Raw genomic sequence first — 27,816 nt, 5'->3', positions numbered from 1 at the left:
TGTACAAAACCACCACATACCACAAGCACACTGAACTACACTCCCCCACCTCACCAAACAGTACACCATACACCCCTGCACATTACACCCCACCACCCACAACACATCCATGTCATGACAGAAACACCCACAATTCACAGACGAGGAGTTGAGGGTCATGGTAGATGAACTCGTCAGAGTGGAGCTACAACTGTTTGGAGCACAGGTCCAGCATTCATCCATAGCCAGGAAAACAGAGTTATGGCAGAGGATCGTCGACAGGGTGAACTCAGTGGAAACCATTCACGCACAAAGGAGGACATCAGGAAGAGGTGGAATGACCTACGGGGGATGGTCCGGTCCATGGCGGCAAGACACCAGCTAGCCATCAACAAGACTGGTGGCGGATCCCCATCTCCTCCCCCAGAGTTATCATCATGGAGGAGAAAGCCTTGGCCATCCTGCACCCAGAGGGCCTGAAGGGAGTACCAGGAGGACTGGACTCTGGTAAGCCAACAACACTCTCCGGGCACCATGTACTCCTGATCAGCATGTACCTCTACGACCTTACACCCCCTCACAGCACCCTTACGTGCACCAATCCACCCTGAACCCAATACCCTCCCTGGCATGCCACGCCCTGCTATTAATCCCAGACAGGCCCACCAAGTACACAGATATCTCCCACTGTAGCAAGTATTACAACTACCACAAGGCAACACTCTCTACCCTTGAATAACTGCTAATTCCACTCCACATTAGGTCACCTGCATGGCTAACCATGTCACCCCCTTCACTTACAGGATACTTGGACTGCTCACTAGTACATGGCAATGACACATTTATGACCACAACCTTCTATACTACAAACATACAACAGCACTACCCATCAGCCCTTAAACATTGACAGTGGATCAAAGCAGCTGTCTTTGCCATCACTGGAAAACATGCCAAGGCTATGATTAAAAACAACCATGTAAAGAAGTATATTTCTACAATATAACACACTTCCTCTCCATCAACATGTATCCCTACTACTGCCACCCAGCAGAGGATGCCAGAGACAGGCAGTTAGCCCCTGAAAGTAGGCCCAATTGAGGACTACAACGCTGGATGTCTGGAAAGGGACCCCTCACCTGGCCCATCCGGGATGAGTGGTCAGTCCACCAGCCTCACCCTGCCCACATCTGAGTCCCCCACCTCTGTGGCTACTACAGCACAGGAAGCCCCTCTTCCCCAAACCTGTGTCCAAAGGACAGATCAATTTATAGTGTACCACACACTACAGAGACCCGAGTCAACCCCTAACATCCAAGACAATGAAGGTCCTGGTGTCAGTTGGAGTGGGCACTGTGGGACAAGAGTGTGAGGCACCAATGCTGACACGACTGGCCAGGAGGCCATCTCCAGAGTCCTAGGAGCATACCAGCAATCCCAGGACAGAATGGGTCAAATACTGACACCCTTGCAGGAGAACCAGGGGCTCCAAAGGGAATAACCCCAGGAGGCCCTGCAGCAGTGGCAGACATACAATGCCACCATGGCTTCCATTTGTGGGGTGCTCACTGGATGCATCCTTCACCCACCAGCAGGCCCCTCTCAGTAGCCAATCAACACCTATGCCATCTACATCTGCCACAGCTACTGCAATGGAGGCCAAGCCATAGGACCCACAGGCAAGTAGCAACCTTGCCCCTGCAGCTGAGGATCCCCCACACAAATGAGGTCGTCCATCAAAGCATCCTGCAGGAACTGAGGCCAAGACTAAAAACACCATCAGGAAGTGATCTCTCTCCTGAACATTCTCCCTTGTATGGCACTGAGACACCCAGTTGATTGTCCACTGCCAAATCTCCATTTCCCTTTGGCCCTTGGGGACTGGACCTGTGAAACCAACAGCTGGGCCACCTAGTCTGATGCTTTCAAACCCCATGGCCCCACTCCTCAGGAAATGCACTTTGAATCACAATAAACATATTTCAGCACTGTAATGGATTACATGTCATCATTGCCACCAGTACCATTTAATGTGAAAGATATACATTTAAATGCACATATAGGTGTCAATAAGTCTGACAGATGGACAGATGTGGCAGGGATGTCCAGCAGGTGTGTCATTACATCCTTCCTGTACTGTAATCCTATGCCAAGGGTGCCAACAGTTATGTCAGAAAGCAGAGTGGAACCACACATTGGACCAGAAGATAGATCAATATAGACTAAAGCTTTAATTATGTCTCCCATGTTGCCCATATAATACACATACAAGATATAATGCAATACACAGGAATCATGATGTAATGGGAAGGCCACCACATATCTACAAGGTAGGTCTGTAGGTCACACACATGCAGAGTAAAAGAACCATTCCTCATAGCTAACATCCCCAACAGAAAACCTATCTTGCAATGTCTAAAACAGGTAAGTACCAGACATCAGCTTTGGGAACAGTGTGGATGGGTAGCTGGAGTGTTATACGATAAGATTAGGCCAGACCATTAACATCCAAACTGCAGCTCTGAAACCATGCAACATGGGGAACCCTATGCTGAAGTCATGCCAACAGCAAGTACCACATGGCTTTGGCATTAAAGCAGTTACACCTCTCCTGATGGCAAGTCAGCATCCCATCAACATGCATAACACAGACGGATGGATGTAGTGCACTCATATCCCCTGATGCAAAACACAAGGAGGGACAATGTCACTAGGCAGACTTGGATTCCATTAACTTCAGACCACACACACCTGACATTCATTGGAAGAATTGCCAAATCAACTCAGTCCTAGAGTCAGCTGCATCCTCCTCATCTGCCTCCTCGTCAATTCTGAAGTCATCAGCCTGAGCCACTGGTCCAGCTGCCACCTCCCCCTCATCCAACAGTGGAATGTGTCTTCTCAGGGCAAGATTGTGCAGCATGCAACATGCTACAATGATTTGACGTTCTGTGGTCTGTACTGTAGGGCACCACCGGACACATGTAGGCATCTGAATCTTACTTTCAATAGCCCAAATGTCCTCTCGATTACATGCCTCATTCGCATGTGAGCCTCATTGTAACTATCCTACCCATCTGTAGTAGGGTACCTCAATGGTGTCAGGAGCCAGGGCAGGTTGGAGTAGCCGGAGTCACCTGAGTGCACAAAGGTACAAATCATTAGAGAACTATGAGAGGCATAGAGCTGACTGTGAAGTGACGTAGCATAGACGTTAGAAATAGACATTGGTATACTTACCAATGGGCCAGGCCCCCTCTCTCTGTAGTCGCAACATCATTTGTGGGATACTGCTGTTCTTCAAGATGTAAGAATCATGTACGGATCCTGGAAACTTTTCTGTCACATGGGATATGTATTTGTGGCAAGACTCACCACCTGCACATTGATCAAATAGTGATTCTTCCTGTTGCTGTAGACTTGCTCATTGGACCTAGGAGGAACCAAAGCGATGTGGGTGCCATCAATGCCCCCTATTACATGTGGAACATGTGCAATGTCATAAAAGGCAGACTTCACAGTGTACAGATCAGCACGTTGTGGGAACCTGATATAGCTGTTCAAGTGCTTGAGTAAGGCACCCAGTACATCCTGTAACATTAAACTGAACATTGGCTGTGACATTCCTGCAGCATCGCTGTCACCTGAAAAGATCCTGAGGCAAGATAATGCAGGGCAGATAAAACCTGTACTGTTAGTGGGATGGCATAGGAATTGCGCACAGCTGGCAGGAGATCCGGCTCCAAATGGGTTCACAGTTCCCTGATGATCTGATGGTTCAGATGATAGGTCTGAATAACTTATTTGTCTTCCATGGTAGCAAGGTCGACTAGGGGCTGGTAGACCAGTGCATTTCTCAATCTCCCCATTGGACGGTATCTAGACATAGGACAGAACAAATTTCAGGACATCTGTTACACTGTCGTTACTAAAATACACCATAGAAGTGAAAAACAGGACAAGTCATGAAAGGCACTGGAAACCTGACACAGGGAAACAGTTATTCACAAACTACACAACTGTGACATCCTGGCTGTCAATTCCATGGCTATACTTGTCAGAAGGGGTCTGCACAGAGATGGAAGTCAGACATTGTAAACTCGTCCCTAAGTCAGATACAGTTATCAAACGTCCACACAATGAAAAGATAATACATCAGACATATTGGCAGGTGACACCCATTTCTCTAGTGAGTTCACATGAGTTGCCATTGTATATCAAGCAACTAGTGCCTAACACCAAGCTATGATGCACTAGGATGACATAGATATCCTAAAAATATGTAAAATAGCAGTCGCCTGACCTGCATGCAGAGAACAGATGGAAGTGACCTCATTCCGTGGGCATTGGTCGCCATGGCAGGAGGCGGTCGTGACCGCCGTGCAACTTCTCATTGGTTAACATTGATGTCTATGGTAAACTGGGGCCAATGATGGTCATAGCCGGCAGTGACGGTCATGACCGTGGCGGCTATGACCCTCATTTTCTATAGCCCAGCTCACTTGAGTCTGACACTTGAGCAAGCAAGACCTCCATTGCATGAGCTAATGTGTTCTGTATCTGGAAGCCACAATGGCACGTCCTGCAGGAGATAGAGCAGGTATATCTGGGTAGTTCGTAGTTTTTGCAATTGTTGAATGAATGATGACAGACTGTACAAACTAGTAATTTTGTTGGAGCTAGGAGGTAACAGCTTGAATATTAGGTTATGTCTAAATGACCAATATTTGGGGACAATGTATCATAGCCATTCCTTGCCATGACAGAGGAGGTGTAGATTACTTGTTGGTATGTGAACTAGATGGGTAGATATTGACCCTTTCCTCCCTTTCGTTCTCTGCCACCCTCTCTCCCTGTCATCTTCTCTCCTTTTGTGCATCAGCATCATCAGGGGAAGAAGAAGGGGCACCGGCAAGTGGGGAAGCTGGGGTCGACAGGGCCCAGGAAGCAGAGCCCACCAACAATGAAGGGACCAGTGGGACGGAGGGCAAGGGGAGCAATACAGGGGAGACCAGTACAGCTACATCATCTTTGGATTCCTTCTCCGATGGAAGCTCCCTGGCAGTGGAGGACCCATCTGGGTCCATCCCAACACCATCCTTGTCTGCCACCCCACATACCAGCACCGCCCTCCTTGTAGTTCCCCAGTAGTTGCCCATTCCCACTAACCCAGGATGGTGGGCATCTCCTTTGCCGCAGGTACCTATGCCCTTGCCCCAGTCAGCCCCACTGCCTTCAATGAGGAGGCTATTGACCTCCTGAGGTCCATCTCTGTGGGGCAGTCAAACATCTTGAATGCCATCCAGAGACTCGCATCCCAGATGCAACAAAGTAATGCCTACTCTGGCCAGCAGAGATCGTTTCAGGCTCTGGCCTCCTCTTTGACAGCAGCCAGTGTCCCTTCATCTTCTGTTCCCCTGCAGCTACCTCTGCCCAATCCAACACCCCGCTCCCCTCACCAATCCAGAGCACACATATAGACCTGCATTCACCCATTACAACAGACAAGGTGTACAAAGACAAACAGAGGCACCACAGGACACACCACAAGCATGCAGACAGCCAACACACAACTGCAGACACAACAACAGCCACTCCCCACACTGTCTCCACTACTACCTCCTCCATCACAGTCACATCACCACTCAAACCTGCTATCACTACATGAACACTTCCTGATCCTGCCACCAGTTCTGTCATACCCACAGACACCACAAGAGCATACCCGCAGACATCCATCCCACACACCACATCCGCACTCACCACGACAACCTTCACGACCACATGCAGCACATCCACCTTACTTGCAGGCACCACCTCAATATACACTCACATATGTTGCATACCATCTCCTTGCATCTCTTTCCCCCTCCTCCCAAAAACATTAACGCCCTCACTCACCCACCCAACATACACCCACCACACAGAACCATACATTGCACACACCTGCATCCACGTCAAGCACACTAACACCTCCTACAACCACTCCTTCTACCTCCACTCTGAAACCTTTTACCCATGACCACCTCTGTGTACCTAAAAATGTTTTCCTTGCCAGTATTGACCTGCGCCTGTCCCACCCAGTGACAGCCATGTCTCCCTGCCTGAACCCAGACTACCCACCTCCCAGCCTTCCCATGGCCCCCCTAGTAGTGCCCATGCCCCTCACCCTGCAAGAAACCACCCCTCCAAAGCATAAGGTCCCTACTCCTACACAAAAATCCAAACCTCCTCCCTCACAATCAAAACCTAAACCCCCCCTCCCAAACCTAAACCCAAGAACTCCCCCCTTCCAAGCCCAAGCCCCCACCCAATCCCCCCCCACCCCTGAGGGGCCTGCCTGCCCCATTGATCCCCCTGCCATGTGGAGGTCAATTTGCTGTCAGGAGTCAAGTTGGGGCATGTGACTGTGCTCAATGTGCCTGGGACACTTAAGAATTTTGCTGGACTGGTTAATAGACCTTACTGATACATAGTTATTACTTGTTCATTATTTATTCAATACATCTGCCCACATAGATGTGGGTGTCAAGGTTAAGAAATTGTCCTGGATTTCCTTCAACATGGTTGTGTTATATCTGTATACTTTGATGTTTGTTTTGTATGTGTATGGGATGTATCTGTGTTGCTGCATGTGATGGGCTGATGAATTGTGCAATGTGCTTGTTATGATCTGTTGTTATGATTGTGTGGTATGTGCGCCTGTGTGTATATTGAAGCATCTGTGTTGTTCTTTATATGCTGGTTGGACGTGGCGTGTCACCTGAGGCCTTGTTTGGATGTCTGTACTATTTAAATGATTGTGTGTTGTTGCTATGTATTGCTGCCAGTATGTGTTGTCAGGTGGAGTTGTTCGATGTGCCTTTCTGACTTTGCGTTTGTGTGTTTTTGTTGTTGTCATGTGATTGTGGGGTGTATGGATGTGATTGACAGTGGTGGTGGTGTGCGTGTGCAGTGTGCTGTGTGAATGGCCCATGTCTGTTGGCCATGGTGTGTGCATTTAGTTTATACGTTTGTGTAGTTAGTGTGTGCATGTGTGTCTGTTTCGGGCATTTGTTTGTGTGTGTGTGTGTGTGGCGGTCGCTGCCTGGGTGTTTGTGTTGTGTGTGGGTGTGTTATACGGTACTTCCCTCCAGTGTATGCTAGGTGGGGGAACTTACGGTTGCTGTCCTTGTTGTTGTCAGTGGCCCTGGAGGTGTATGGCAAGGTACAGCAGTGGGAAGACTTCCAGTTTGGGTTCCATGGCAGCCGCGGACGCGTCTGTGTACCTGGAGATGAGTGTCTCCTTTTATAAAGGCAGTTTCCGCAAGGCCTTTCGTGCCGGAAATCCTGGCGGTCTGTTAATTTGTAATATGGTGGGCAGTGAATTGGTCCCTGCTGGCCTGGAGATGGCTACCACCATCAGCAGCGGTCCAACTGCACTGGCGGTACTGGTGGAACCTTGGCTGTGTTGCAGTGGGATCGCCCCCATAATCATAATATGGTGGTCTATTCCGCTGGGCCCTCTGTGGTGTGACTGCCTCCTCCACCGCGGCAGTCCGGTGACCACCAAACTTGTAATCATGACCCTAATGTTTGTGTGATATTGCACACACTAAGGGGACATGTGACCTTCATACATCTCTGCCATGTTTGCAGTTTAGAGGTAAGATTGGTAGTACATTCTGTGTACACCCTCTTGTAGCATGTTGTAGTGGAATTGCTAAATTATCATGGGATTGTTTAGTTCCTATTGGGTATATTGCTTCAGGTAATGGTTTTGCTGTGAATCTTTGTGTAGATGTCCATTGCCATGAAGGCAGTTCGTACTAGATTGGTGGGTGCTACTTATATCTTGAGGTCTGTTCTGATACATTTTCTAAGTACAAGATTACACACATGAGCAGTGCGCACCGTGGTGGTGTTGTTTGCCCAAAATATTTACACATGCATGAGTCCAGTGCTACTGTGAAGCAACATTTCTGAGGATCACAGGTAGGACCGTGACATACACATACCTTCTATTCCGGCAACAACAGCGTTGATTTCCATTTTAGCCCTGGCCCAGGAGCAACGGCAGGACTGGTATGACTGGGTTCATGACAGCAGGAAATGTGGAAAGATTAAAAAGGTGATTTTTGTACTTTTATCCTTTCCAATCCTCCAACTCAGGTTTATAGGTTTAGTAGCCACAGTTGCGTCAGCAGGCATGCACATTGTGATTGACTCAGTGGGAAAAGGGGCTGGCGTCCTGCCCCCTGCCACTTTAGCCTATTGCACCATTGACACAGGTGGAGATTCTTGGTGGTGACGGCGGACCAACTGTGGTCTTTTGCCTATGCTCTTGCTAACATCTAAATAGAGCAGGGGGACCGTTATGGTGGGGTATGGGTTTTTATACAGAAAAGTGTTGGCAGGATCATTACCCTAAATGTGAAAACAGTGCTTAGAAGTCACTATCGATCAAAAAGTTACTTGAGGTTGCGAGGATCCATTGCAAATCTAAAATCCAGGCTGACCATGATGGAGGTAGGCCGGCTAAAGAAACCAAGCACGTCCTCTGAAATAGTACCTTTGATGGAGCACTGCATCGATGGCAAGGACATTTCAACCACACTCAGAGCACTGTGTCATCGTCAGGCTCCATGGACGTGAATGCAATGAGTCATTGTCGGGCCGCGCAGAGCATCGCCGTCGGGCTGCGCAGTCTGTGATTCAGCGGTCATCAGGCAACCACTGGATCACAGTCGATGAGCCACTTTTTGTGCGGTACTCAGGGCGATGCATTGCTTTTTACAGGTTTCAGCTGCAGAACCCACTTCTTAAGGGCGGCACCTCAGGCAAGGGTAGGCCTCACAGATGGCAGAGTCTAGGAGCACCAGGAGAGTTGAAGACATTCTTTGATGTCCCTGAGACTGCAGGAGAAGAGGGGGCAAGCCACTAAACCCTTGGAGACTCTTTGGTTCAAGGATGGAGAGAGCAAGTCCAGTCCTTCTCTCTGCACGACTGAAGCAGCAGGCAGCAAGCCAACACACAACATAAAGCAAACAGCAAAGGGACAACTAAGGACTCCTTAGCGTCTTCCCCACATGTCAAACATCTTCAATTTTTTTAAAAAAAATGCAACCCGCCCTTGGGACTAACTCGTGCTTACCATAGGGGTGACTTGTACGCCACAAAAAGAAAGGTTTGGGCAATTGTACCCACTTGTCATGGCAAAATGGCAGTTTAAAACTGCATACACAGGCTCTGCAATGGCAGACCTGAATCTTGTAGTGTGTGGCACAATCAGGACTGCAGTGCTGCAATTCAAGCTAGTTTGGCTGATGAGGGGTGATACCCCTTAATCAGTCCCAGGATGCTTGTTTTTAGTCCAGGGATGACCTGGCCTTGGAGTTCAGGTTGGACTGTTTGTGAGAAAGTAGCGTCTTTCTAGCCTGGTTACCCCCACTTTTGGCCTGTTTGTGTGTGTGTCAGTGAGTTTATACTGTGTCACTGGGATCCTGCTAGCCAGGACCCCAGTGCTCATAGATAAAAACCTGTATGTCACTATATTTTTGCCTGTCTCACTGGGATCCTGCTGGTCAGGACCCCAGTGCTCATAGTTTATGGTCTAATGTGTGTATCTGTATAGTGCTTAACTGTGTCACTGAGGCTCTGCTAACCAGAACCTCAGTTCTTATGTTCTCTCTGCTTTTAAACTTGTCACTGTAGGCTAGTGACTTCATTAACCAATTTCAATTGGCACACTGGACCTCCCTTATAAGTCGCTAGTATATGGAACCTAGGTACCCAGGGCATTGGGGTTCCAGGAGATCCACACGGGCTGCAGCATTTCTTTTGCCACCCATAAGGAGCTCAGACAAACCCTTTTACAGGCTGGCCATTGCAGCCTGAGTGAAATAAAGCACATTATTTCACAGCCATTTTCACTGCACTTAAGTAACTTATAAGTACTAAGTGTGAGGGCACCCTTGCAAAGGTTCTCCCACATAGTTCATGGCCATTTTCCTGGACTTTGTGAGTGCGGGGACGCCATTACACGAGTGCACTACATATAGGTCAATACCTATATGTAGCTTCACAATGGTAACTCCGAATATGGCCAGGTAACATGTCCACAACCATGGAATTGTCCCCCCATTTCAAATCCGGTATTGGGAAGCCTATTCAATGCATCCTGGGGGCTCCACCATGGACCCCAGTACTGCCAAACCAGCTCTCTGAGGCTTGCACTGCAGCTACAGCTGCTGCCACCTCACAGACAGGGTTCTGCCCTCCTGGGATCTGGGCAGCCCAGTCCCAGGAAGGCAGAACAAAGCATTTCCCCTGAGAGCAGGGTGTTACGCCCTCTCCCTTTGGAAATAGGTGTTATAGACACCTTGTCCCCTGCTCTGGCGTGAAACTGGACAAAGGAAAGGGTAGTGACCACTCCCCTGTCCATCACCACCCTAGGGGTGGTGCCCAGAGCTCCTCCAGTGTGTCCCAGACTTCAGCCATCTTGCATTGCAAGGTGTGGGGGCACTCTGGAGGCCTCTAAGTGACAAGTGCCAGCAGGAGTCAGAGACTGCTCCTGATAGGTCCATACCTGATAAGGTAGCCAATCCCCCTCTCAGGGCTATTGAGGGTATCTCCTGTGGGCTCTCTTCAGATTCTGCTTGCAAGTTTCCTTCAAGACCCCTCTGCAACAACTTCAGCATCCTCTGACCTCGGATCAACCGCAGCCTGCTCCAAGAAACAGTGTAACTGCAACAAAGTATCCACAAGAGATACTTTTTTCCTGCAACCTCAGCTCCCCATCAGCAACTGTAACAGTTTCCACAGTGTGCACACTCCGGGGACTCCCTGTCTTCATCCTGCACCAGAAGGGCCGAAGCTATCTCCTTGGAGTGACGGAGTCACTCCCTTGCTCCAAGAAGGCACCTTCCAAGATGACGACCTGTACCCTTGGACTACTGTCACTGTGATGAGCGTGCTCCTAAGGACACAGAGGGTGGACATCATCGACATAGACTGTCCTGAGTTCCTGCTGACGCAATTTGGAGGAGGTACGACTTTGCCTTCCCTGAGGGTGACGGTACCCCTGTGTACTGCATCTTCTTCATCTCCTGAAGCCTCTATGCACCACATGCAAAATTCCCTCATGCAAAGCCTGGCCCAGGTCCCCAGCTCTCCATCCTGTGACGCTCAACTCACTGAGTTGTTCTCCGGCGGCGTGGGACCTTTCTTTGTTGTGCTGCATCAACCGCATTTTGCAACTCCTTTGTCCCCATGTCCTCGGACCTCTGGGGGTGCTGGCTGGCATCCTGTGGGCTCTCTAAAGTGCTGAGAGCTCCCTCTTCCTCCTCACCCAGAGTTGAGGACCCCAGGTCCCTCCTGGGTCCATCCAGCGACAATTTGACGTAAAACATATTTTTGTCACTTCCAACACAAAATCAAATCTGCAACAATCTTCACATCGAGGGACATCTTTTGCATCATACAGGAACCTGCTGGTACCTTCTTAGGGTGCATTCCTGCAGTCTTCGACTAACCGGGGACTCCTCATTTGCACCCTCTTCTGGGTTGGCTGGGGCTCCTGTCCTTCCTGGAACTCCTTTGACTTCTGGACTTGGTCCCCTTCCTTTGCAGGTCTTCAGGTCCAGGAATCCAGCTGTTGTTCTTTGCAGACTTGGTTGGCTGCTGCTAAATCCCAATCACGAGGTGTAGTGTGTCCTAAGGAAACTTGCAGTACTTTACTCCTGCTTTTCTGGGCTCTGGGGTGGGGTAAGTTACTTACCTTTACTGTATTCTTGCTTTCCCAGTGATTCTGCACACACTACACTTGTCTAGGGGGGAATTTGTGATTCGCATTCCACTTTCGTAGTATATGGTTTGTGTTGCCCATAGACGCATTTACTTCCATTGGATTCTATAGCAGTTCCTATTGTTTGCATTGTTCTATGACTATTTACTTGTCTAATATTGGTGTTTAGTATATATATTGTGTATAATCCTTACCTTCAGAAGGAGTATTGTCTCTAAGATATTTTTGGTACTGTGTCACCCAAATAAATACCTTTATATTTGGTAATACTGAGTATTGTCTTTACTTGTGTATAAGTACTGTGTAACTATAAGTGGTATTGGATGAGATTTGCATGTCTCCTAGTTCAGCCTAAGCTGCTCTGCTATAGCTACCTCTATCAGCCTAAGCTGCTAGAACACTACTTCTTCACTAATAAGGGATACCTGGGACTGGTATAAGGTGTATGTACCCAAGGTACCCACTACAAAACAGGCCAGCCTCCTACACTGTTCCCATGGGGAGCAGGGTCAAGAATGATTTGCAAATGGCTGAGTCCAAACTGGGGTGGATTGGTGAGCAAAAAAATGATGGATTAAACCCAGATCTGTGACTGGGAGTGAATACTTGATTTGTTCCGCATTTGTCCATCATCTGTTCTTTTTGCCACCGTCCCACTAGTAGTATTTATTTTATAGGCCCTGGGCACATATAGTGCACTTTACTAGGGACTTACATGTAAATTAAAAATGGCAGTTGTGGATAAGACAATAATACCTAATTGTAAGGAGAGGCCACATGCACTTTAGCACTGGTTAGCAATGGTAAAGTGCACAGAGTCCTTTAAAGCCGACAAAAGCAAGGTCAAAAAACGAGGAGAAGGAAGGCAAACACTCTGGGTATGACCCTGCAGAAAGGGCCATTTCCAAAAGGGCACATTTAGGAAGGCCAGCTGTCCTGTTTTCTAAAGATGTGTTCAATGTAAGGCTGGCCTATATGGCAATCAGGCTGTGCTAGAAGGGCTGGTCTGCTAAGTCAGAGTGTGGGCCGTTTTTTTGTCTTGTTGTGGCCCTGTCTTTTGATGATCTAGTGGGGTTATTTTTACTGTTGATTTCCTTTATATTACCATACATTTTGCCTGAAGGAAGCCCAAATGCATAGTCTCCCATCCTTGCAAATCACCTATTCATCAAGTCTTTGCAGGTTGAAAACTACCTGTTTGCAAATGTAGGTTGTTTTTCTAGCTCTACGATTCACAGCGAGGACCACTTCCGTTTTAGTGCTTGACTTATATTCTTTCCTAGTCCAACCCTGGATTTGTCCTACATTTGGGCATTTTGTGCCATTGCCTGCACTGAGCTGGTGTGAGATGCAAAATATTCAGCATTTTACCATACAGAGGACAAACACAAAAACTCATCAGGAGGATTCAAGCTACCCGACTGGACACCTCGAGTGGATTGTCAGTGTGTCCTACTCCCAGTGTTTCATAAGTGAGCTATGAATAAGGGAGGGACGGCTCTTTCACAATGGTGAATAAGCATCGCTACCCTGGCTAAGCTAGAGGCTGAAAGATAAACCAATGGCCCTCATTACAACCCTGTCAGTCGGTGATAAAGTGGCGGTAATACCGCCAACAGGCTGGCGCTAATTACCGACAAGTCATGACCATGGCGGAAAGATCTCAGATAGACAGCCACTTTACCACACCGACCGCCAGGGCGGATTCAACAGCCACCATGGCGGTAGCCGCCTACAGCCAGACGGAAGACAATGTTCTGCCCACCGTAATATGACAGTCCAATCCACCACCTTTTCTGGGGCGGTACCAACGATCTTCTACGTCCTGCTCCACCACAAACACCAGCGACGACGAAGACGACCACGGTGAGTACAGCCGCCTAGCACACAGGGGAGGAAAAAGAGAGTGACACACACACGCACAACACACACTCCCACCCCCAACACCTTACACACATACAGCAGCAGTAAGACAACATATGGACCCTGTACCTTGCAAGAATAATGCAAGGACTACAAGAATTGATGAAAGTGAGTGCAATAATATAAATACAGTAAAAATACGTACATCCAATCTAAAAATATATACATATGTACAATTCAAGGGACACTGCCCAGTCCTCAATGTGCGTGTGTCCCAGGGCCACATGACAAAGTCCAAGGCCCCACTTGTCTCCTGCCACAACACAGAGAGAACACTGCAGGGGCATCATTTGGAAAATAAGCAGGCACCTCAGGGTGATGGGAGATGGGGAGGGCACCTCAGCCGACAGAAGGAACAACACCACTGGTCCTGGAGGGGGAAAAGGACCATTGTTCTGTCCTGGGGAGTGCAAGGCCACAGTCTCTCAAGTGGGTGTCATTCCCACAGGATTTGCAGGGGGCAGGCCGCACAACAGACCATGGAGGTGGGTCTATAGAACGTCTGCCGGTGGTGATGGTTGTTCAGTGGTGGCAGTGTTGGTGCTGCTGCTGGTGGTTATGGGGGGAAGCTCCTGCCCATCCCCTGCAGGTTTGGACAGCTGCCTGCTGCTGGTGGTGGTGCTGCTGCTGCTGCTGGCGGTGGCTGTCGGGGGAAGCTCCTTGCCCTTCCTGGCAGCAGCTGGGGCTGGCTCCTTGCCCATCCTGGCAGCAGCTGGGGTTGGCTCCTTGCCCTTCCTAGCAGCACCTGGGGCAGGCACCCTTTCTGTGAGGCAGCCTGGTGCCCTGGATCCTTTCCCACCACGAGTGGGCGTGGAAACTACTGGGCCTGTGGACTGGGTGGCTGAAGTGCTTGCCTGGGTTTTAACCACCCTGGCCAGATGTGAAGGACGGGGGAGGGGTATGGAAGAGGTCATTGGTGTAGAGGAAAAGCTGCTTAGGGACATTGGGGCGGGGAGAGGGAGAAGGCATGGGAGTGGAGGAAGAGGGAGTGGTTGTGGGAGGTGACTTTCTGCTGTGTTTGGGTGCAGTTGCATGGGCTGGATGCTGTTGTGAGGTGGATGGCTGTTGGGTGTCTGAGTGCTTGAGTTTGTGTACCTTTGGAGGGGGGACAGACAAACTGGGAGAGGACACAGGGGACGTGTGCATGGCTGTTTTGGAGATGTCTGCCAGTGAGGTGTGTGTTCTGATAGGTGTGCTGGTGATGGCGGTACTGGATGTGGATGTAGTGCATGCAGGTGTGAGTGTAGACCCAACTGGGAGGGAGGTAGAGGAAGAGGAGGACAGGGACACAGTGGAGGCAGTGGATGTTGGTATGTCTGCATCTGGATGGTGTTTTGGTCTGGAGGCCCATACAGCAGTCTTTACTGGGGTAGGAGCTCATCCACCAGTCTCTCCAACTCTGCCGAGGTGAAGGCAGGGGCTGTTTCCCCAGTCAAACGGGCCATGGTAGGTTCCAGACACAGGTCACAGCAGCACATGCAGTGTAGGTCCTCTCCTATTGAAGATCAGGTAGCAAGTGAGTGAACAAATAGAAAATGGCAGTCATGTCCACGGCGGTGCATATCGTCACCGCCGGCGTACATCACCATTGCCCACTCTACCCATATTATCCATTGAGGCGTTGCACGGCGGTTCCTGGCCGCCTCCCACAACATCGCACAACCTCTGCAGAATTACCCCACTTCCACTTGTCCCTCCACACAGGACAGGCGGACGCCATTTCAGGGGGGGGCAGGCCCTTTATTATAACTGTGTCACAGTTCACAATTGTACATACAGGACAGATGCCACTTATACATTTCAAAGTAACTTCATGCATTGTACTATTGTGGCTACAATGTACAGTTTGTGACTGTCTCCTCACTCTTTTGCCCCATAGATTGCTACCACTGCGGATGAATAGGAGATGGAGACATAACCACGTTTACAGACCACTGGTGGACTTGGCAACAATGGAGAACAGGCACATTATCCTCTTCTATAGACTTGGCAGGGCCACAATCATTGAGCTGTGTGCCCAATTGGAACCTGACCTGATATCTGCTATCTGTCACCCTACTGGGATCCCCCCTCTTGTGCAAGTCCTATCTGTGCTCCATTTCTTGGCAACTGGTTCTGGTGACAGTGGGTTTGGCAGCAGGAATGTCACAGCCAATGTTCTCAATAGTGCTGATCAGAGTGTTGGCTGTCCTGATTAAACACATGTGCAGCTCCATTGTTTTCCCCCAGGTGAAGGATTTGTCCACAGTGAAGGCTGGCTTCTATGAAATGGGACATATCCCCAACATCATTGGGGCAATTGATGGCACAACTTTTGCATTTGTTCCCCCACAGCAAAACGAACATGTGTTCAGAAATTGAAAGAGTTTTCACTCAATGAATGTCCAGATGGTGTGCTTGGGGACCAATACATCTCCCATGTCAATGCTAAGTATCCTGGGTCTGTGCATGATGCCTTTATCCTGAGGAATAGCAGTACCCCAAATGTGATGGCCCAACTGCAGAGGCACAGGGTGTGGCTAAAAGGTGAGCCCTGGTTCCCACCCAGTAGGTGTTGGTGTATGGGTATGGTGTGGGCCATATGGGGTAGTGTGTGGTAAATATTGTCCCTCAATATTTGCAGGTGACTCAGGTTCAGGTTGCAATTTTTTGGTTTATACAGACTCAGGTTACCCCCTCCTATCATGGCTACTGCCCCTGTGAAGAATCCTAGGACAAGGGCAGAGGAATGTTACAATGAGGCACATGGGCGAAGAAGAAGGATCATTGAACGTACCTTTGGCCTCCTTAAGGCCAGGTTTCGGTACCTCAGGTGGATCCCTGTGCTACTCACCCAAGAAGGTCTTCCTGATAATTGTGGCATGCTGCATGTTGCATAACCTTGCCTTGAGACGCCATGTGCTTTTTCTGCTAGAGTAGGAGGCTGGAGATGGCCATGTGGCAGCAGTGGACCCTGCGGACAGTGAGGATGAGGAGGCAGAGGATGAGGACAACAGAACTGCAGTGATTCGACAATACTTCCAATGACACACAGGTAAGACAGTGTAATTTCACATTTCATTGTCATTTGTTTGTTTCACATTGTCACTGGCATGCTGTGATTTCCCACTTCTATGTCCACTCACAGTACCCTTTGGACACCCTTTTTGCAGATGTTGTTGCCCCACTATCTCTCCTGGTGTGTTCACTGCAGTCAACTACAGGTCTACCTTATGTGCACATTACTGTACAGTTTATTTGCAATGTTTAAACCTTGTTCAACAAATGCATACTTAAATCATTTGACATAATCCATACTTTTATTTTTTCAAAGTGTGTTTCTTGAAGTGCTATGAACAAAAGGGGGTAGTGCAATGGGTTGGGGTGATGATGGAGGAAAGTCCAGGATATAGTTCCAGTCTATTTGTAGCACAGGTGCATTGTCCTGGCGGGGGTCTTGGCAATAGTCTCTGGCTTCTGCCTGGATCGCAGGGAACGTTTGCGCGGGTGGTTCTCCTTCTGCAGGGGAGGGGTGCTGGTGGCCTGCTGGTCCTGTGGCGGGGCCTTCTGGCCACTAGCGGTAGCGGAGGTGGAGGGCGGTTCAGTAGTCTGGCTAGTGGCAGGGGCCAGCTGTTGTAAGACTGCCTCCCTCATAATGTTGGCCATGTCTGCCAGCACCCCTGCTATGAAGGCCAGGGTGGTGTTGATGGCCTGCAAGTCCTCCGTGATCCCCTGGTACTGTCCCTCCTGCAGCTGCCTGTTCTCCTGCACGTTGTGCAGGATCTGGCCCAGCATATCCTGGGACCGTTGGTATGCTCCCAAGATCTCGGTGAGTGCCTCCTGGAGAGTTGGTTCCCTGGGCCTGTCCTCCACCCTGCGCACACCACTTCTAACAGTTTCCCTGTTGTCCTGTGCCCACTGACCCCAGGTCCCTGATTGTCTTAGGTATGAGGCGTGCCCTGGGGTCCCTGTAGTGGTGGACACACTGCTGATTGACATGTCCTGGGGACAGAGGTATGGGTAGGTTGGGTGGGTGCTGTGCTGGTGTTTCCTGAGGGGGGAGGCTCTGCGGTGGTGTGTGACTGTGGCTGGGTAACCAACTGTCCAGAGGTCGCTGATGGGCTAGGTTGGTCATCCAGATCCAGGCGACCAGAGTTGCTGTCATCACTGTGGGCCTCTTCTGTGGGGGGAGTGGAAGTTGCTGGCTCTTCTTCTCTGCTGACATTGGCTGGGATACCTGTGGGGATGTAAATGCAGCGTTATTGTTTCTGTGTGTGCATGGGTGGGTTGCCCTCTTTGGTTGTATTTGTCCTGGCAGCTTTCACTTGACAGAGTCGGTATGTGGTGGGCTAGCTGATTCTCTCTAGTGTGCATGCTTTAGTGATAGGTGTCCATGCAGGTCTGTGAGTGGTGTCCATGCATTGGTATAGCATGCAGGGCTTGGCATTGGGATGAGTGAGATGTGATGGTGGGGGTGTGGGAAGTGGTGATGTGATGGGAGTGAGGATGAGGGTGAGGGCATGTGATGGCATGCATGTAGGGGGTGATAGAAATAGAGAGTTGACTTTCCAGAGTCCAGTCCTCCTGCTTCTCCTGCATGGCCCTCAGGATCGATGATTGCCAAGACTTGCTCCTCCCATGTTGTTAGTTGTGGGGGAGGCGGTGGGGGTCAACCGCCAGTCCTCTGTACAGCTAGTTGGTGTCTTGCTGCTATGGAATGTATCTTCCCCCATAGGTCATTCTACCTCTTCCTGATGTCGTCCCTTGTTCTGGGGTGCTGTCCCACGGCATTGACCCTGTCCACGATCCTCCGCCATAGCTCCATCTTCCTAGCAATCGATATCTGCTGCACCTGTGCTCCAGATAGCTGAGGCTCTTCGCGGATTATTTCCTCCACCATGACCCTTAGATTCTCCTCAGAGAACCTGGGGTGTCGTTGAAGTGCCATGGGTGTAGTGTGAGTGGTATGGGTGAGGGTGTGTAGGGTGATGTGTTGGGGTGTGTCATGTAAGGTGCATGGGTGGTGTATAGGTGATGGTGGTGTGTGGGTCTGGTCTTGTCTGTAGTTGTGATGCCAGTCTGTTGGCAATGGTTTGTAGTTGTACAGGGTTGTGTGTAATGTGGGTGGGTGTTTTATAGTGGTGTGGGTGTGTGGGTGTGGTGTGTGTATGGATGTCAGGTGTGTGTTGTTTGAATTGTCCAATGTGGTGGTGTTTTGAGCGCGGCGGTATGTACTGCCAATGATTTACCGCCATTGAATGTCCGCTGTGGTGATTCATGGGTCATAATGTGGTGGGCGTTGTTCTGTTGGCGTAACGGTGTGGGTTTTGAAACCACCAGTTTATCACTGACCTTTGGTGTGGCGGACTTGTGTCTGTGGCTGAATAGTGACAGATTGGTGTGTGTGTGTCATAATATGGTGAACAGATATCCGTGGCGGCGGTATGTTGGCGGCAGTCAGCGTGGCGGTAAGTGGGATTTACTGCCAATGTCATCATGAGGGCCAATATTTCTTTATCATTTTATCTTTCAGCTGCTGGCTCAGCTATTAGAATGTGAAGGGAGGGGTGGGCTGGGCCAAGGGAGGTGAGAAGGGGAGGAGGATAGAGTGCACCTAAGTGCACATGTGTGTTTGGCCTGCCGTCTCAGTCCAGCCAAACACACATTTGCACTTAGGTTTCTCCAACACGGCTGTGTTGAATAGCCAGGCGGGAGAAACTGCACAGACCCCATGGTAATGTTTGAGTGGTGATCCAAGCTGCTCAGACCAATCCTGACGTTGCTTTCATGCAAGGTTTAGCACGAAAGCAGTATCAGGATTGCTGGGGAGCCTGTACCTGTGTCTAAGTGAATGCTGTGACACCAGAAGTGGATTGAGGTGGCAGGTGGCGGTGGCGACAGGAAGAGGTACGTTTCTTCTTTATAATTATTTTTTATTCCCCACAAACCCCATCCGTTGTGCTGGAAGAGGGCCTATCAGCAGCTTACATGTGTTTAATGCATGGCTAGAGGGAGAAGCTGCAGCCCATGAAGGGCCATGCGATGTGCAGCATCATTGAATTATTTGTCTTTAGAAATATGAATAGGAAACTGTGGATCACCGAAGAGAATCAGCCCTAAAATATAAATGAAACGTGGGACTGGCTATAGGAAGATATCCTTGGTGTCTATTTTCTTTGTTAGTCCATTCTCAAATTGATCATAGTTCTCAGACTATAGGACAGAAGCACTGGCAGAACATAATTTACCTAAGATCAAAGTGTTTGGTGCCATTGAATACTCGAATATGCAAAGCAGTACAGATTGTTCCCAAGTTTAAAATGTTACCACCACATTAGATTTTGGTGAATAAATTGTGAGACTAGGCTTTGTCTTCATGGAGCTCTCGCCCCAAGTAATGCCATTCAGACCTGTTTTTTTCTTCGCGTACCAGAAGCTTTTCTATTCTCCATCTTGGCAAGATATTGGAGCAGTGGAATAAGTTATTACCAAGAAGCACAAATTTGGCCAAAAGGGAAAGGCCTGATTGAAAACCATGTCTCCTGGTTTCAGATTTAAACTGGCCTGTTAGACCACAACTGGTTGGGCAGTAAATCTGACGACAGGTAGAAAGGACTACCCTTCCAAGGAAGTGCTTCTCAGTTGCGGACCCTGTCCAGATTTTTAATAGAGTGTTTATTTCCAGCACATCCAAGCAAAGTGATAATGCCACCCTGGCATTGTGAACTAAATGTCAAACCTCCCTGTTCCTTGGCTCAAATGAACCTGCAGGACCATGTCTAGTGGTGGTTTCTGCGTAACACACTGAATCATTAATGGGTACTGACAAAGCGTTTTTATAGCTCTAGCTACTAGTCCAACCAATGTGACAAAATAGTTGAAAAATAACATAAGTAGGCTGCGAAATGGTTTCTTGGGTCCTGTTGCATTAGGTATTTACTAGGCAGTATCCATAGTAAATACTGTTTTTAGTATTGGTACTTCACAGACTAAGGGCCTCATTTACAAGCGTCTTGCACCTCCGGTGTGTCACTTTTTTTATGTACCAGCGGTGCAGGCTGCAAGCCCATATCTCCAAAGCCATGCAAACTCACTATGCATGGCTTTTCATGGCCTTGTAGATTTGGCGTAAGGCAATGCAGCACAGGTTGCTGAGTTGCCTACTTAGCCTCAAATAGCCATTCCATGGGTGCTGCGGTGGGTGTTCCCGCACAACACCCATGGATTTTGACACATTCCCAGATTTACAAGGTTTTGTAAATCTGGGAAGGTGTCAAAAGCCTATGCCTCCGCGGGGAGGAGTAAGAGAGGTGCAACGAGGAGAAATACTTTTATTTCTCCTTGTTTTTCCTTCTCTAAGTGTGCTGTATTCTGCAGCACACATAGAAAAAGGAAAATGCCTCTTGTGATTGTTTTTGTGCAGGAAGGGACACCTTCCTGCACAAAAACAATCATCCCTGCAACGCAGAGCCCCCCGTGGTGCAAGAATGCCTGTGCTGGCGCATAGCAGCCCATTGTGAGCCAGCGCAGGGGAAAAGGACAGGAGTCTGCCATCTTATAGATACAGAGCATTCCTGCCTGTTTCTTTTGACACAAGGCAGCGCAGCAAGAAGGCTTTGCTGTACTGTCCTACGCCAAAAGATTGTAAATTGGGCCCTAAGACTTCCATTTAGATGACAATGTTACTCATCTTGTAAAGTTACTTCTCCAAAGATAGTACTAGCAAGGAGTCAAGGCTAACTCCATGTGGCAGTAAAGGAGCTGAAACTCAAATACAGTATGGCATAGTTATCACACTTGATAAACGACATCAGGCAAAGTTATTTATTGTTAAATGGTTTGTTTTAGGGAAGAATGTAAGGAATGAAATCCCAAACATGTGCTTCCTGAATAATAGTCTCCCGCAATCCCCAACAAACATCTTTGGAACTATTTGTGCACTAAGGGCCAGATGTCTCAAACTATTTTGCATTCACAAACGGTGCGAATGCCCGTTTGCGAATGTAAAAAGCTATTTCAGAATGTATCAAAGGCATTCTGAATGCTATTTTAAGGAATCGCAAAGATAGCAATTCCTTAAAATTGCGACCCTGTTTAGAGAGTCGCAAATTGTGACTCTCTAAATAAGAAATCGCAAATAAGGAATCCTTATTTGCGATTTCTGAAGCACATGTATGAAGCAATTCCTTAATGCGAATTGGGCATTAAGGAATCGCTATTACCACCAAGTTGAACTTGGTGGTAACCATGTGCAAATTTCAAAAATGCATTTAAAATGCATTTTTAAAATGTACATGTAAAGCACACATGCCCTATTGGCATGTGTGCACCTTACATGTTGTTAAAAATGATTTGGGGTGCACCAGAGGGGGCCTTAGGCCCCCAGCACCCTGGACTTTGCATTTCCCAAAATTGCGAATTCCAGTTAGGAATTCGCAATTTGGGACATGCAAAATATTCGCAAATATGGGCCGACATACCAATAGATGCGAATGGGGGCTGTATCGCAATATGCGATTCGGTAATGGCATTTGCGATTTTTTAGAAAATCGTTATTACCGAATCGCAAATATGATACATTGCATTTTGCAAATCAGAAATAGGGATTTCTGAAAAATCGCTGTTTCTGATTCGCAAAAGGCCTTTTTCATACATCTGGCCCTAAATGTGTTTCCACATGTGCAAACCTGTGAAGTAATAATGGAAAGCTGGCTACCTTAAGAAATATATGACATGCAGAAATTGCACAGCGAGCTAAAGAGAGACTACATGGAAGGTGTAGTGGGAGAGAATTATCAAGAAGTATCCTGAATGTAGGTGGGGTGAACCATGAGACTCCTCTGTTGTTTAGAAGGATAGAGAAGTTTAAGTGGAACCTGGCATTCATGTTCCTTTGAACAACGGAGATCACTATTATATTGTATTGTACTGCTGCACTTATATAGCACTTACTACCCCTATATGATGTGCTAAATCTTGTGCTACATGGGTAGCATGCTGCACTGTGTAGGCTGTGTGGTTGGAAGGATGTTGTCTTTGTATTGATCTTATGTGGGAAGTGTTTCCATATCATGTGTGATGACCAAAGAGGTGTGGTTATTGCATTATGAGATGCAGCGCTTAGCAGTGTGGTGGATGATGAAGTGTGAGAGGCAGGAGTGGAGTTTTATGTATTTCAGTATTCTGGTATAATTAAACAGCTTTCCTGGTCCCTATGCAGTACTTCTTATAATATAGTCTGCTTAGCTGGTTACTACACTGGATTGTTCAATCTAATATTTTGTGTGCAGTTGTGGCCCTGAGCTCATATTGTTGGAGGGAAAGAGAAGCGGAGAGATCTGCTGGGAAGGGCATTTTTATTGTCATCTCATAGCTGAGTCTCTGTGTCAGATGTAAAAAAAGCAGTCAGATTGTATATATATTTGAACCCCGGTAGTGGTTAATGGTGGTAAAGTCCTCTGAATTGTCCAGGAGTATGTGACTGATCTCTTCAATTATTCTGTGCTTATACATTTGGTGAGCTTGGTTATTTTGGATGTGCAGTTCAGGTGCAGGACAACCATAGCAGCAGATATGTCTTTTGTGAATTTAAGAGGTATAAGTTACAATTTACTTCTGTGCATTATAGTATTACTTTTATTATGGACCATAACTGCTACACATGCTAGTACATAATCATATAATGCCACAGCCAACCATATGTCAGCCCTTCTTAGCTAACCTGTATATTGAAAGCAATTTTCTGGATGAGTTTTTTTAACAATTTGTGGGTTGTAAACTGAGGATTGCGTTTGAGGGTACTCTTATTTTCTGGGCTTTTTTGTGCAGATGAAGTTATCCAGGAAATAGTTATGTTTTAATTGTCTTCTGAAGTGTATATGCTCCTGGTTGCTTCTACTCATGTCAGTGAGTTCCAGAGCTCTGGGGCTTGTCTGGAAAAAGCAGTTTTGACTACAGATTTCTTATGGTAAGGTGGTTTGAGAAGTGGTGCAAGCCTGGAGATCAGAGTTCTGCTTTGTTTGTGTGCCCTCCTAGCTACCAGTAGTCAATGGAACAACAGCAGGATTGGAGCCATAATTTGTCTTGGGTGATGGCGGAGAAGATGCATTGTTGCAGCTTTTTGGGTGAGTCATATTTTGCTAATTATGAATGCAGTTTGCTAAGGTGTAGGCTGTTGGCACAGTCAAGCTTTCGAGTTTGAGGATGGCTTGCAGTTTATGTTGGTTTGAAAATCAATTTCCAGTGTGAAAATTAAACTTTAAATGTATTACAGAGATGTATGAAGATCCCATTAAAGTTTGATTGTGGGTTGGATTCTTTTTCAACAGACATTACAAGCCAACTGCCAGGACATTTGAATAGCTTGGTGGATTTAAAGCCAAGATGTTGTGCTGAGGTGATCGTTCTGTTTGCCAGTGACACCCATTTCCTTAAGTTGATTTGAGCAATTATGGGTAGTTATTGTTCTTTGTGGGGAAGAGAAGAGGAAATTCAATCTTCAGAAGGCTCAGTTTCAGATTTGTATTCATCATACAGGTCTGAATTCCTCAAAAAAGAAGATGATAGAGAGATAAGTGCAGGGGTGCAAGAATGGAGCACCAAGGGACTCTGAAAGGATTAGAGAAATAATTTTCTATTTTGAAATGATGTGTTCTGTCAAAAACTCAGGATAAGCCATTCATCCACACCCAATATATTTCATAGTATTTTGAGGATGGTGTCATGATCGAAGGTATCAAAGGCCAATCATCAGTCAAGGAAGATCAGGGGGCAGACAAAGTGAGTTATCTATGGATTCCAAAGATCAAGGTTTCAATGCTGTGACCAAAGCAGAAGGCATACTTTAAAATTCCTATGAGAGATTGGTTATTGGATTCAAAGGATTTGTAACATTTGCCGTGGTGTTGTATGTGTGGAGTGAGTTGTTGGAGTATGGCAGGACATTGCAGGTATCATGTGTGGATTGGGAGAGGCATTCTTTCATTATCTAATACGTTGCTTGGTGGATTTTGATATGGGGTAGTATAGCAAAGAATTACTAATGGGTGAGGTGCAGTGATGCCAGTGGAAGTACCTACTCTTGTTGTGAAAGTGCAGTCGGTGATCTATTGCTACAATACAACTGGAACCAGCAAATCCCTAACCCGCCCCAGGTGGGCAACTCAGTCCTCCCGGGCCTCTTGGTTACCTTTCCTCCATCATCCATTATTGCCAGACCCTGGGTCGTGTAAAAGTGGCCGCAGTAAGTCATAATCCACAGATTGATCATAAATCATCACAAGAGTAATCAATCATTAAAATGTAAACAATCATGCAATGGTGTCAGCCATAAATCATTTTTGCCCTGTCGTAAGTCATTGATCCCCAGTCTTAAGCTGATGGGTCATCACCATAAATCACCTTTGACAGCACCCTCCGACTCAGTTCCAGTCCGTGCTGTGGAAGCCAAGGCCCCTTAGGGTTACACGCTGTGGCTTGTAATTCTCCCTTGCTACAGATATAGACATTTGCGGCCCTCTCTAGCCATGCCTGGGCTGCAAGTGTCATATCTGCTCCTCAGCTATCCCCTTTTTTGGCTCTTCCTTTGCCCCTCAGTGTCCCTGACATGAGGTATCCCAAGAACACTGTTCTAGCACTTTTTTCCATCTGTCAGCCTACCGGCTGTCCTACCATGTTATTGATGCTGGTTACTGCTGCTGCCTCCGCCAAGCTGTCGGTGGTTTCAGGACTGCCGACAGATCCCCCTTTCTTCGAGAAGCACATATTTATACAAGAACCCTTTGAGGTCAAAAGCCGGACAATGGTCAGGCGCAACATGCCCATACTAATCTGAGAGAATTGGTCCTTTCTCCCCGTGGTCCTTAGCACACATTGTTTCACCCCCCAAGCCATGCTATTCTGCCTTAAGGTGGTTACCTAGTTACAAGCTCTATTTGCTGCCGCCAGGTCTGGCTCCATGTGACTGACTTATGAGCCGAAATGTTCAGGCCACTGAGGTTTCCCCAGGAGGAGAGGCGTGGAGGAGGGGGAAACTCAATGTTGTACCCATGTGTCTCCTCAGTCTGCGGACTTCTGGGTTAATCATCCCTCCTGCTATCTTCTATCCACTTGCTAATTTGCCTGATTATTGTACACTACACACCTGTTCATAGCCCAAGTCTGTCTGTCCCTGTGTGCAGCTATAAAGGAAACAACTGGTTGGAGTTCACTGAATTCGGTGATCTCAAAGCAGCACAGTATCCTCCCATGATGGTGAGTTTCATATTTGGCTACTGGAAAAGGCCCCTATCAGGAGCCTTGGATTTCGAAAGAAGTGACTTGTAATTGGGAGATTCCAGCCCTTGCATGCACCAGGACCACCTCTTGAAAGGGTGAGAGAACGCAGCAGTAGTGTGATCCGGACATCACCATGGGAATAATTTAGCAAGAAATAGTGATTATGCTATGAAATGTTACATGTTTTGTGGATGTATTACTCAATAAAGGATGACCTTTTGACACTGCTACCACTGATGGAATTTGAACCCTTGCCTTAGAGGGACCTGTGACCCCAATTACACAGGATTTTGACTCTGAGCTATTGCTCCTTGCTCACAGTCAGCAATGACAGTTGCCCTACCGGCTTCTCCTTTTTGGCCTTGCGGGGGGACACACCTTCTCCTTAGTACTGGTCACTTCAAACCACTTTGACCAATGCCATCAGCAGCTTTACTGGGCTGCAGCTGCACACCTGCCTGTGTGTTCCCGGTTCCCTTTGGTGCGAGTTAGCCACAGTCCCTTTGTGGTGTGGCTTCACCTACCCAGCCCGCTTTTCGTTTTTGCAGCTACTTTTTTTGCCAGAACCATGATACAATGTGACTGTTCACAACTGGGTCCCAGTGCTATGTGCAAATCATTCGGATAAATTCAGGCAGTTCAGTCAGATTCATGCACTCTGCAGGGTTGTGAGGGCTCCTGTTTTCCTTCCAGTGGTGGTCAGCAGTAAATGGTTCACTTGCAGACAGTCACTAATTCCCTCTGTGTGCCTTTCTTGAAGTGGTTTGAGATCAAAAGGAGCAACGTATGGAATCTTGCCTCCAACTACTGCAACAAAGTATCTTGGGTGTCCAAGAGATATTGAGATTTCAAAGCTTTTTGATTTAAATTATGTGTATTTGTAAAGTGTGCTATGTAGGAGTGTCAGGAATGCCTGTGTGTGTATTTACATTACTGTTTATGTAGAATACACCCTCTTAGCTTGATTACTTTGTAGTAAGAGCTTGTAAAAACTAAATAATAGATGTGACACCTGCCACTGAACTGCCAGTCATGACTCTGTCCCATTTCTATCTTCACTTTTGTAGTCCGAATTTGTACATTTGTGTAGTGCTTTATAGGTCGCAACCTACCAGACAGCACAGCTCTCCAGTTTCCTAAAGACAATGTTGGACTTTCAGAAAGTTAACCTAGGAATGCATTCCGCTTGTTGATTACCATTGGCTTTGTGGTTTGTAACTAACATTTTCTGACTATCCATACGTTGCCTAAACTGCGTTTCTGTATGTTAGACTTTTCATCCTTGGGTTGGTTTCCCTTAACTTTCTGCCTCTGTTCCCCAGGTTGTTGATGTGTGCTGGACTGTAATTTTGCTGTTTTTGTTACTCTGGGAACTTTACGACTGCTAACCAGTGCTAAAGTGCAAGTGCTCCTTTACAAAATGTATATGTAATTGGCTTATCCATGATTGACATATTTGATTTACTAGTAAGTCCCTAGTAAAGTGCACTGGAGGTGCTGGGGCCTGTAAATCAAATGCTACTAGTGGGCCTGCAGCACTGGTTGTGCCACCCACATAAGTAGCTCTGTAATCATGTCTCAGACCTGCCACTGCAGTGCCTGTGTGTGCAGTTTTAACTGCAAATTCGACTTGGCCAGTGTACCCACTTGCCAGGCCTAAACCTTTCCTTCCCTTACATGTCAGACACCCCTAAGGTAGGCCCTAGGTAGCCCCAGGGTGCAGTGTACGGTTAAGGTAGGACGTATAGTAATGTGTTTTCTATGTCCTGACAGTGAAATATTGCTAAATTCGTTTTTCACAGTTTCAAGGCCTGTCCCTCTCATAGGTTAACATGGGGGCTACCTTTAAATCTGAACAAAGTGTAGATTCCGCTTGG

Source organism: Pleurodeles waltl, chromosome 3_1 (assembly GCF_031143425.1).
Source record: "Pleurodeles waltl isolate 20211129_DDA chromosome 3_1, aPleWal1.hap1.20221129, whole genome shotgun sequence".
Taxonomy (NCBI): Eukaryota; Metazoa; Chordata; class Amphibia; order Caudata; family Salamandridae; genus Pleurodeles; species Pleurodeles waltl.
The sequence above is the reverse complement of the archived record's forward strand: the minus strand, read 5'-3'. Positions refer to the sequence as shown.